The sequence below is a fragment of the Nerophis ophidion genome, linkage group LG03 (assembly GCF_033978795.1).
Source record: "Nerophis ophidion isolate RoL-2023_Sa linkage group LG03, RoL_Noph_v1.0, whole genome shotgun sequence".
NCBI lineage: Eukaryota > Metazoa > Chordata > Actinopteri > Syngnathiformes > Syngnathidae > Nerophis > Nerophis ophidion.
The window spans coordinates 76,001,223-76,014,635 of NC_084613.1; the positions used below are offsets into that span (position 1 = coordinate 76,001,223).

Sequence of the window (13,413 nt, forward strand, 5' to 3'; positions counted from 1 at the left end):
TAACAACAATGAAAGGAAAGCCTAATAAATCACCCATCATGCCTGAAACACATTAGCAGTTCTTGCATAATCCTAAAGACAGACAAACAATAAACAAGCTGTCTTTTACTAGCGTTTGTTTACAAGTTAGAATACATTGAAAAACGTGTGCATGTCTTACATAAAGATTGGGAATGATCTGCAAAATTCCAAAAAAGTGCAGTTCCCCTTTAACACGAGTACAGTCTCAAATAACACTAGAAAAAGAGGCTAGATTTGCTTCTCGTCATTTTTTTCCCCACACGTACTTATTTTTCAAAAACACATACAACTTTAGTAACTGTGTGTGGACAGAGTGGAATTTCACAGGAATATTTGCACTAATTTGCCAAATTTCTAGTAGAGATGGGATTTCTTAACCTGACTCTCGCCAGATCCTTGTAGTTCGCTGAGCTCCACACAAGGATCTGGGACTTCTCAATAGGAGATGTATTTCAGAAGGCGGAGCCTTTTAAAAAAATCATTGTATGTGATTGGATAAACCACTTGTCCGTTATCTTGAATGACGTGCTACTTCAACCACTCACATCGAAATCAACCCGTGATGCTGATGAGAGCGAGGCTGGGAAATCCAAAACAGAACAGCCGACATATTGGAAAACAACAGAGCGAAAAGTTTCTTTTAAATAAATAATATTCAATAGAGTCGACAAAACCGTTGCAATAGCAGAATCAATGTCAGCACAGGACACCTCGTTGTTTGAATCAAACAGTGGCTTCGGCGCTACGCCACATCTATGAAATCCCGCCCTGCGATCCTGATTGGTTCATCATTTTTTGCAATGTTGAAGGAGTTTGCATTGCCCTCAATCCCAGATCCTTGTGTGGAGCTCAGCAAACTACAAGGATCTGGCGAGCGTCAGATTAGGGATTTATTGCTCTTTGAAAGGAGCCGGATCTTGTGGAGCCATTCCTTTAAAGCAGCGATTAAAAAGACTAGCTCGTTATTATAGTTATATTCTTTAAAACCGTTGTTTTAATTTTTTTGCAACAAAATAATCACTGGCAGTAGTTGAAAATCCGAATAATCACGGTATTCGTAAGAAAAAGTCTGTGCTATCAGCCATGTTGTTTGTATTGGAATCACTGGATGACGTCACAGGAAAATCGACAGTGGCTTCGCAGATAGCGAAAATTAGGCACTTTAAAGCTTTTTTTTCAGGATATTCCGGGACCGGTAAAATTTTGAAAAAAACTTCGAAAAATAAAATAAGCCACTGGGAACTGATTTTTATTGGTTTTAACCCTTCTGAAATTGTGATAATGTTCCCCTTTAAGAGCTATTCAGTAGGATTTAAGGACCAAGCTAACATCACACTCAAATTTTTACTGTGGGGCTGTATAGCTCGGTTAGTAGAGCAGCCGTGCCAGCAACTTGAGGGTTGCAGGTTCGATTCCCGCTTCCGCCATCCTAGTCACTGCTGTTGTATCCTTGGGCAAGACACTTTACCCACGTGCTCCAGTGCCACCCACACTGGTTTAAATGAAACTTAGATATTGAGTTTCACTATGTAAAGTGCTTTGAGTCACTAGAGAAAAGCGCTATATAAGTATAATTCACTTCACAATTCACTTCACTACTGCATGCCTTTGGTAAGTGCCGGAGTGAGAAGAGGTTTTAAAATAATTAGTGCATGCTTACTTTTACCGCATGCCTTTGGTAAGCGCAGGAGTGAGAAGAGGATTTAAATTAATTAGCACCCCGGCGGCAATTCAATGAAATACGGTAAACATACATGCTATGATTCATTAGCAGTGTGCCTCAGTTTGTATGCCCTGGGGGCAAGAGATATATAAACTACGTCAGGTATTTCCGTTGCGGACATCCAGGTAAACATTTGACATACATATTTGTCAAATGTTGTTGACTTCGTAGTTTGTAAGGTGAAGATGTTGTTTAGTGAGAAAGAAGTGGTCTCGTGCGCACTTAATAGTCTACCTGCGCGCGCACACTTGTTCAAATAACAAAAGTGTCGAAAAGCAAACAGAGCTGTCTTCCACCACAACAAAATACTCCACAAAGGACAATAAGAACACTTGTTGGAACTCGTCATTTATCGAAGTTATTTCCTTACCCGCTTTGTGTTTTTTTTTTAAACGACGCTTGCTTCGTTCCACGTGTAGCCCACAAATCCTCTCCGGTCGTGCCCGCTCCGGCTAAAAGCTAGCTGGTCTTATCTTGTAACATGTCCGCACTTTTTTGCTGTTGTCTTAACCACACTTTCTTGCTCTGAAGGAGACTTTATTCCACTCAAGACGACGAAGAGAGAGGAGTCTGCCTGACTGGCTCACTGACAGGGGATGAGAAGCCAGTAGCAGGTTCGCACACACACACACACACATACATTCTCACACACACATACATTCTCACACACACACACACACACACACACGTTCTTGTATTGGTTACCTTCTTGATACCTGTGAAGTGAAGTGAATTATATTTATATAGCGCTTTTCTCAAGTGACTCAAAGCGCTAATGCCTACCTCTTTAGGACCACACTTTCTAGATGTATAAAGATATGTATTTACAACATTAATATATATATATATATATATATATATATATATATATATATATATATATATATATATATATATATCCATCCATCCATCTATTTTCTACCGCTTATTCCCTTTCGGGGTCGCGGGGGGCGCTGGCGCCTATCTCAGCTACAATCGGGCAGAAGGCAGGGTACACCCTGGACAAGTCGCCACCTCATCGCAGGGCCTATATATATATATATATACATATATCAGGGGTTTGGGAAAAAAACGATTCGAATCGAATCGAACACGTGGGATTCAGAATCGATTCTCTTTTTTTTTTTAAACTTCTTTTTTTTTAATCAATCCAATAAAACAATACACAGCAATAAATGATAAATAAATGGGTTGTACTTGTATAGCGCTTTTCTACCTTCAAGGTACTCAAAGCGCTTTGACACTACTTCCACATTTACCCATTCACACACACATTCACACACTGATGGAGGGAGCTGCCATGCAAGGCGCCAACCAGCTCCCATCAGGAGCAAGGGTGAAGTGTCTTGCTCAGGACACAACGGACGTGACGAAGTTGGTACTAGGTGGGATTTGAACCAGGGACCCTCGGGTTGCGCACAGCCACTCTCCCACTGCGCCACGCCGTCCCTACCATAATACCATAACAATGCAATTCAATTCCAAAACCAAACCTGACCCAGCAACACTCAGAACTGCAATAAACAGAGCAATTGAGAGAAGACACAGAACAAACCAAAAGTACTGAAACAAAAATGAATAATATCAACAACAATATCAATATTAGTTATAATTTCAGCATAGCAGTGATTAAAAATCCCTCATTGACATTATCATTAGACATTTATAAAAAAAAAGAACAATAATGTCACAGTGGCCTACACTTGCATCGCATCTCATAAGCTTGACAACACACTGTGTTCAAAGATAAAATAAGTCATATTTTTGGTTTGTTTAATAGTTAAAACAAATTTACATTATTGCAATCAGTTGATAAAACATTGTCCTTTATAATTATAAAAGATTTAAAAAAAAAAATCTATTACTCTGCTAGCATGTCAGCAGACTGGGGTAGATCCTGCTGAAATCCTATGTATTGAATGAATACAGAATCGTTTTGAATCGGAAAAATGTCGTTTTCGAATCGAGAATCGCGTTGAATCGAAAAAATCGATATATTATCGAATTGCGACCCCAAGTATCGATATTGAATCGAATCGTGGGACACCCAAAGATTCTCAGCCCTGTATATATATATATATATATATATATATATATATATATATATATATATATATATATATATATATATATATATATATATATATATGGGCAATAGTGTCACAGTGTAAGCCACTGTGACACTATTGTTCTTTTTTAAAAATGTTTATAAATGTCTAATGATAATGTCAATGAGGGATTTTTAATCACAGCTATGCTGAAATTGTAACTAATATTGATACTGTTGTGGATAATATTCATTTTTGTTTCACTACTTTTGGTTTGTTCTGTGTCGTGTTTGTGTCTTCTCTCAATTGCTCTGTTTATTGCAGTTCTGAATGTTGCTGGGTCAGGTTTGGTTTTGGAATTGGATTGCATTGTTATAGTATTGATGTGTATTGTTTTGTTGGATTGATAAAAAAAAATTAATAATAAAAACCTGATTTTTTTTAAAAATGAGAATTGATTCTGAATCGCACAACGTGAGAATCGCTATTCAAATTGGAATCGAATTTTTCCCACACCCCTAATGTTTATATATATATATATATATATATATATATATATATATATATATATTTATATATATATTATATATATATAATATATATATATATATAATATATATATATATATATATATATATATATATATATATATATATATATATTTATATATATATTATATATATATAATATATATATATATATAATATATATATATATATATATAAATATATATATATATATATATATATATTATATATATATTTTTTTAATTAATTTTGGCCCAGGGGGCGCACTTCAATTTTTTTCACACACTTGTTGTTTCATATGTTGGCCAGAGGGGGAGCACTTTTAAACACCGACACCCTGTCAATTTAAAAAATCCCTCCTTTTTGGGACCACCCTCAATTTGATTAATCTCACCCCCAGGGGTGCAAATGAGATCTTCATTTTTCATTTTTTGTAATGTGCTTAAGGCCTATGACAAACAAGTCACGGACTACAGATGGCCCCTTTGCCGCACTTTGGGCAACCCAGCTGTAGAGGCTGACTGTTAATGCCCACTATAGTCTTAGTACCGTAGTGTATTTGTTCATGCTATGGTCACATATGGTACACGGGTAGTTTTACGTCAGCACCGGAAGTCGTAAATTCACCTGGCTGGGTTTTTCGGGGATGAATAGGGAAGTACTTTAGCTGTCGTCTTGTTTTATCATATATTGCTGCCTTTGCACCTGTCAATGTTTACTTTTGTATGTACATTAAATCAACAAAAGATCCTGACTTTGGAGCAATGTTCACAGACTCTAGTATTTGGCTCTCTATTAGATGCAATGGTTTTCCGTATTGGGATCATGATTTCGGTCCTAACTTGTTCAGTGGTCCTCATATGGAAGGTACTTTTCTTTGTTGATGTCTCAAAAAGGGTAGAAATATAACAACACACATACACACAGACGTATTCTTGAATTTGTTACCTTTTTGAGACCTCTGAATCATGCCTACCTCTTTAGGAGCACCCTTTCTAGATGTATGTAGATGTGTATTTACAACAATAATAATACATACAAACTAAGCAAATATAAAGAAGCTTGTTGTGAAAAATGAGTTGGAATTTTTCAAGAAAATGGTCACAATTTCACAAGAAAAACTTAGAATTTTGGAAGTGTTATAATAGAAGTCGTCATTTTACTCAGCGCAAGTCAAAATTTGACAAGAAAAACTGAACATTTGTCCTATATTATGATAAAACTTGGAATTTTACAAGAATAGCTTAAACTTTTGGCAATTTTATGTAAAGAGTCATCATTTTACTTGACAAAACTCACAATTTTATAAGAAAATTAACATTTAGGCAATATAATAATAATTGGAATTTCACTTGGCAAAATTATGACAAAAGTCATAATTTTACTTAAAAAATGTAATTATTTTGCAAGAACAACAAAAAAATGGCAATATTGTGATAAAAGTCTGAATGTTATATAACAAATGTCACCATTTTGCATGAAAACATAATAATTTTACATACAAAGGTAACAATTTTACAACAAAATATTGCATTATTACAGAAACAGAAAGAATGAGAAATTGTTCCCAATTTCATCAAAAAAAGTCGACATATTGTGAGAAAAACACTGCTTTTAGTTTATTTAAATTTTTTTTTTGTTTTTTTTTGTAATTGTTTTTTATTCTTCATTTACTTCAAGTTATTACAGTATGTCCGTATATACATATTTATTTTATGTTTTTATTAATTTTGGCCAAAGGGGGTGCATTTCAATTTCCTACACACATTTATTCTTACATATGTTAGCCAGAGGGGGAGCACTTTTAAAACAGACACACAGTCAGTTTGAAAAATCCCTCCTTTTTGGGACCACCCTCATGTTGATAGATTTCACAGCCAGGGGTGCAAATGAGACATTCTTATTAGATGGAATATTTTCAGTATTGGGACCATCATTTCGCTCCCAACTCGTTCAGGTACTTTTCCTTGTTGATGTCTCAAGAAGAGTGGAAATACAAGAACACACACACACACACACACGCACACACACACACACACACAAACATATGTCAACAGCCGTACTTTGGAGTTCCTCCATACACTTTTAACATTTTTAAAACGATGAATTTTGTTTTAAATTACAAACATTGTTTAGTTAGTTCGCTTTCAAATAATTGATTTGAAATATTGTAGTATATTTTTTACTTCATTTGAACCTACCCTGACAGTAAGGTTGCCAGCTCCTCGGATAAAGTAAAATAGAATAAATAAGGGACACTTTGCAAGGCTGGTCGACTCAATTTTAGTGTGACCTGTGTGGATTACATGACCTGAGGACTGACAATCTACATTCTACACACACATATTTTTTAAACTATTAAGCATAATTCAGTTAGATGGGCAGGTTCTAGAGTAATACAAATACATTGGAAAAAAATTGTTCAATAATTAGCAATAATAACACTATCACTAATACTTGGTTAATATTCAAGTCTCAAAATGTAAATTGAGTATTGTTGGCGCTTTTTGATTGGTTATTTATCTGATTTTATAGGCGGAATAAGGGAGCTCGCATTGGCTCTGTTGTAAGCGGACTTTTACTTATGTTCACTTAATAAATATATAAATATATATATATATATATATATATATATATATATATATATATATATATATATATATATATATATATATATATATATATATATATATGTGTATATATATATATATATATATTAAACTTATTTTAAAAAATCCATTCTGTCGTCATGGCTTTCATAATGATTGTGAACGATAGGCAAAATTCGTTTTTAAATTAAAATAATAGACTCTGTACTGCTTAACTTAAAACAGCATACAATGGGGGTTCAGCTTTATGTTAGAACACACTTTGATCACTATGAGAACTACTTTGACAAAAAGAGAGGTGAGATATATCTGTTCTATTGATACGACTGGCAGCATTTAATTGTGCTTCATGTGTAAAGCAGATCTTCACCTAAACAGTGTGGTTATTGTCTATGCTATATAATGTTAATTTGTCATTAAATAGAAGCATAATGTCAGAAGTGAAAGTGAAATAAGAGTGCAAGCAAATACAATTTGAGCCTTTGATGAGTAACTGTATTACTGTACTACCTGTTAGACTCCTGTAGTGTCACTATCATACAGCTGGACACATCATGTTTATGTTCAACAACTTAGATACACAGCTAGAGTTTTGAGAACAAAGCATTATTATGCTAAGAACAAGAGAGCAGAGTGACACTTAATACTGCTATGCTAGCATGTACCTTATTGACCTGATAGCCACACATGTAGTTTCCACGTTGGACAAAAACGATCTCCAAACCTACCCAATTGTTCCTTTTTTGTACACAAAAAGTCGCAGTAAAAGTCACATTTGGAGTTTGATTACCAGAAGCTAGGCAGGTAATTCTAGTTAAATAGCTGCCGCCATCCTGAGGCAGAGTGACAGCAGCCAAGGTAGACTAAACAGATACCTGAAAAGTCGATCGGCAACGAATTTGGTCGGTGTGCAATCAGTCACGGTGTCATCCATTGGATTAGTACAGGGGTGGGCTTTACGTCGATCGCGATCGACTGGTCGATCTCGGAGGGTGTGTCAGTCGATTTCAAGCCAGGCATTAAAAAATAGACATAAAAATGAGCAATCTTCAATCATACCAAGACTTCACTTTCGTCAGTTGTTTGACATTCTCGGCACCCGAGGATCTTGTGAGATGACAGCTGGCTGCTGCGAGCTCATATTTAAGAAAAAAATCACTAACAGGGCGGATGCAGAGAAACACATTTTATTTCTAGAGACTCCGTACCTACTGTCAAAACTCTAAAGACCGACAGCACGGTTCCTGTCTTCACCATAAAAGACCTGTTTCATCCTGCCTGTGCTAACAAAATAAGAGTCTCAGAAAGCTAGCGTGCACAAGCTAGCAAGCTACGGAGTTTGATGCCAATGTATTTCTCCCCCGCCCTCAGCGACCGCTTTCTCACTTGCTTACCCACCCGCACACTCACTGACGTCACTCACCTGCTGCCAGACATTAAAGGGCCACACACATTTGCTACTCTCATAACAAAGTGTTTAAAAACGAGTATGCAAGTTGGACGAATGAGATGCCAAATCCAACCACTTTCATGTGGTATTGGACAGAAAAGAGGACTTTTTTTTTTCCTCCATTTGAAAATGCGGACGTTATCAGCACCACTGTCTAATTCCAATCAATGCAAGTCATCAGAATCAAATACACCAATTTATATTCTTGTCTTCATGAAAGAAAGGAATCTATGTGTGTTAAACATGCTTGTATTATCATTAAACACCATTAACTTCTTAACAAAAATGTCTCTTTCATAAATAAATAAATATAAATTATAAATAGGAATGAGGTAGATCTCCTCGACTTGGTCAATTGAAAAGTAGCTCGCCTGCAGAAAAAGTGTGAGCGCCCCTGGATTAGTATGTAGCCAATTTGTAAAGCGGTTGTCGTTCAAAATAATCTATTGATATTTTACAGACTATTTTTAATCCTCATGGTAATAAAAACACAGGACAACGTGCGTCCCTTGACAGCTCAATATGACACATATACTTTTGCTTCTAAATACTGGACGATTCAGTTTTTCAAGGGACCTAAACAACAGTGACTTACACATTATCATATTTGTTTTAGCGAACGTGCTAGCTAAAGCAACATGTAAAATGTATTATAAATACTAAAGAAGCGTGTTTTTCCACATACATGGCATGAATTGTCTTTCTTACAATTAAACGTTAAATTACATGTGACTAATAGCATTGCTGAAGTTGAATGGTTCTTTTGATATTCATATCCAAGGTTAAAAAAAATGTGCTGTATTGTGAAACTAATTCAGATTATGCAGCAATGTAAATTAAACATTGGAAACAAAATTCCCCATGTTTGAACACTTTTATGCATTAGCCTTAAAAATTTTACTCATGGTGATTATCTCGTAATTTAGGATTTGCATGTTGTTTTTTGTGTATGATTGGAAATTGTTCCGTCAAAGTCAATTTCACCATGTTCTGGCTCTTATATTGTCGACCGATACTACACAATTTGAATGAAGTTTGTCATGAGAGTGCATGGTTAAAATCTATACAACCCAGTTTCATCTAGATTGAATTCAGATTTGGCACCAATGTAAATCCGAAGTGAAAAAGTAGCATGTAACATGTTCATGTGCTTGTATCTGTGGGGAAACGTATTTGATTTGAGTGAAAAGGGATTTATTTGAATATTTTTTGTGCCAATGCAGTATCATAAGCTTTTTTCAAAAAAGATATTTTTATCTTGACCTGATCCAAATGGCACATTTGGGAAATGTAATATGACTGTTGTCTCTTGTCATCTGTCAAGGTGGAATATGTTCTTCCTTATATTATATAGAATTGCATCACATTTTGTTTGCTCAATTTTGGAATAAATGTTATGTCTAGATCAGGGGTGTCAAACTCAAACACAGAGTGGGCCAAAATTTAAAACCGAACGAAGCCGCGGGCCGAGGTTGAACAAATTAACCTTTTAATAGGGACACAAACAAGTTTTCCATTGAATATTGAACAAGCAAGGCTTTTATAACTTCATAGTGACATGCAAAATCGAGTTTCAAATAATAATAATAATTAGAAAATATCAATGGCATATCAAATAAAATTTAAATAAAAAATGTTGATTGGCAACATTAAATTGGCCCTAGTGTGTGAATGTGAGTGTGAATGTTATCTGTCTATCTGTGTTGGCCCTGCAAAAAGGTGGCGACTTGTCCAGGGTGTACCCCACCTTCCCCCCGATTGTAGCTGAGGTAGGCGCCAGCGCCTCCGCGACCCCAAAAAGGGAATAAGCGGTAGAAAATGGATGGATGGATGGATGGATGAATGCCTCTTTTCGGGGGTGGGGTTGAGGTGGACGGGGTTTGGTGATAGCGGGGGGTGTATATTGTAGCGTCCCGGAAGATTTAGTGCTGCAAGGCGTTCTGGGTATCGGTTCTGTTGTGTTTATGTTGTGTTACGGTGCGGATGTTCTCCCGAAATGTGTCATTCTTGTTTGGTGTGGGTTCACAGTGTGGCACATATTTGTTACAGTGTTAAAGTTATTTATACGGCCATCCTCAGTGTGACCTGTATGGCTGTTGACCAGGTATGCCTTGCATTCACTTGTGTGTGTGAGGATAAGCCGCATATATTATGTGACTGGGCCGGCACGCTGTTTGTATAGAGGAAAAGCGGACGTGGAGACAGGTTGAAGAGAACACCAAAGGCACTGCCTTTAAAGCCCACCCCAAATATTGTTGTCCGGGATGAAATTCAGGAGGGGCACTGAACTTCGGGAGTCTCCCGGGAAAATCGAGAGGGTTGGCAAGTAAGAGTGTTAGCGGTAAATGCGGTGTTACAGCGGCGGGCCAGCTCTAATGTTAATTTGATATTGCCAAGTGAAATTACACGGCGGGCCAAATTTGGCCCGCGGGCCAGAGTTTGACACCCATGGTCCAGATTAAGCCATTTTGTTAGCTCTTAAAACCCTAGAGTGTGGCTGGTAATATTGTTTTATAACCTGTTCTCCACAAGCACGGGGTATCAATTCAGAGGTCTAGTTGGAAAAAAATAACAATTATAGCACTGTCTTTAAGATGGATAGAAAATCGGAATTTTGTTGACCCTGCTTTGGTAATCTAATAAGGTAGGAGACAGGTGGTGTTCAGTACATAAATCATAGATCAATTTTTACAGTGATTTAGACACATCTGGCCTTGTAGAGCTGTTTAATCATAAAAAATCACACAAAACATGCAAGAACTCCATTTATTTGAAATAATCTATTGGTCAGGAGCATTGCTTGTCCAGCTTTGACAAATATCCTTTGTGATAGGCACCTCAGTAACAGTGTCTATTTTCAAAAGAAGAGCTGCTCTGCGGTCTGTAAGTGAAAAAAGTGCAATGGACAACCCTCAAGGTTGTCATAAAAATGAAGGCTTAGGGTGCTTCGGACATCGTGATGCTACCTGAAAAGGTTTCTCAACTCATAACAGCCGCATTTATGAGAATATACAGCTCTCAGGAGGGTCATAAACCCAGGCCAGAAAATAATTGGACTCCCCCAGACTCCTCCCTTTTGTATTGTTTCTGCCGCCACAGAGCTGGCCGCCTTATGAAAGATGTCACCAGTTCCCGTTGCCCTGTATTGCTGCCTTGTTGTTCCCGCTACTTATATCGTAGGATGTATTTTATTCTCATTTATGTGTAAGGCTGTGTATGTAAAACGTCATGCACATAACACCGGAATTACAAGACAATGTTCAGCAGTTTAAAGCCGCTCCATTCCCAGGGCTCATTATAGTATCAAACTTAATATTTCACGGTTTAATTGATTGGCAACACCTAATTGGCCTTAGTGTGTGAATGTAAGTGTGAATGTCTATCTGTGTTGGACCTGCAATGAGGTGGTGACTTGTCCATGGTGTACTGCCTTCCGCCCGAATTGCAGCTGGGATAGGCTTCAGCACCACTCGCTACCCCGGCTTACTTTGTTTCTACTCTATATCGCTGTAGCACTGTGCAGCTGTGTGAGTGTCTACAAGTGTTTAGAGTCTGTCTGTCCCGCTTTGCTTGGCCGCTCATTCAAGTCCTGTGCAAAATTAAGAAATCATTTCCTGATAGTTTTGGCCTCCCTTGTTAGCTTTTGAGTAGACGCCACTGCCTTCTCTAAGGGATTACAAAATGATCGCTATATCAAAATGAGTTCTATCTGGATGTGGATATAGAAATTGCTTATCGTATGATCCCTGCACCCTAGTGTGTGAATGTGAGTGTGAATGTTGTCTGTCTATCTGTGTTGGCCCTGCGATGAGGTGGCAACTTGTCCAGGGTGTACCCCGCCTTCCGCCCGATTGTAGCTGAGATAGGCGCCAGTGCCCCCCACGACTCCGAAAGGGAATAAGCGGTAGAAAATGGATGGATGGATGATCCCTGCATAATTTTTCGGCACTATGTGCTTGCCATACGTGTGTTGTGTGTACGAAAGGACTTGTTTTTATTTCTTAGTGGTTGTTGGTTTATATATGCGTACTTCATTTGGGTTTCACTTTGTAGTTTAAACTGAATCTTGTTGCATACTATTTACAATACCAATAAAAGAAATCTATCTATCTGGATTAGTTCCACAGGTCATTTTTGGTCATGTACTGACTTCTATTACAAAACTGAGACCTGCCACATGCAGAAGTACTCAGATGATACTGCTCTTGTGGCGTATGTACAGGGGGGGAAGGATGTAGAATACAGAGGCCTCGTGAGTGAATTTTGTGACTGGAGTGAGCGGAACGGACTACTCCTGAACAATAATAAGACCAAAGAGATGGTCATTGGGTCGAACAATAATAAGACCAAAGAGATGGTCATCTCCGTAACATCGCTAAAATTCGCTCCATTCTGTCCACTAAAGACACTGAAATCATTATCCATGCGTTTGTTACGTCTCGCCTCGATTACTGTAACGTATTATTTTCGGGTCTCCCCATGTTTAGCATTAAAAGATTACAGTTGGTACAAAATGCGGCTGCTAGACTTTTGACAAGAACAAGAAAGTTTGATCACATTACGCCTGTACTGGCTCACCTGCACTGGCTTCCTGTGCACTTTAAGGTTTTACTACTTACTTATAAAATACTACACGGTCTAGCTCCAGCCTATCTTGCCGATTGTATTGTACCATATGTCCCGGCAAGAAATCTGCGTTCAAAGGACTCCGGCTTACTAGTGATTCCCAAAGCCCAAAAAAAGTCTGCGGGCTATAAAGCGTTTTCATTTCGGGCTCCAGTACTCTGGAATGCCCTCCCAGTAACAGTTCGAGATGCTACCTCAGTAGAAGCATTTAAGTCTCACCTTAAAACTAATTTGTTTACTCTAGCCTTTAAATAGACTCCCTTTTTAGACCAGTTGATCTGCCGTTTCTTTTCTTTTTCTCCTATGTCCCACTCTCCCTTGTGGAGGGGGTCCGGTCCAATCCGGTGGCCATGGACGACGTACTGGCTATCGAGAGTGGGGACCCAGGATGGACCGCTCGTCCAGAGTC

The 13,413-nt window shown here is 37.7% G+C and overlaps 1 protein-coding gene and 1 long non-coding RNA gene across 3 annotated transcripts in view; one reads left to right on the forward strand and one right to left on the reverse strand.

Annotated features, from left to right (window-relative positions):
• Window positions 1–2,416, reverse strand: part of LOC133550051 (syntaxin-binding protein 6-like) — a 154,257-nt gene extending 151,841 nt beyond the window's left edge. For both annotated transcript variants that reach the window (XM_061896067.1, XM_061896065.1), the window contains exon 1: window positions 2,115–2,416. The gene's annotated coding sequence lies outside the window, so the exon portion shown is untranslated. The remainder of the gene's footprint in view (window positions 1–2,114) is intronic.
• The window catches only part of LOC133550052 (uncharacterized), a 34,982-nt gene continuing 23,569 nt past the window's right edge, over window positions 2,001–13,413 (forward strand). Inside the window, exon 1 of the long non-coding RNA XR_009806225.1 lies at window positions 2,001–2,358. This is a non-coding gene — a long non-coding RNA (uncharacterized LOC133550052). The remainder of the gene's footprint in view (window positions 2,359–13,413) is intronic.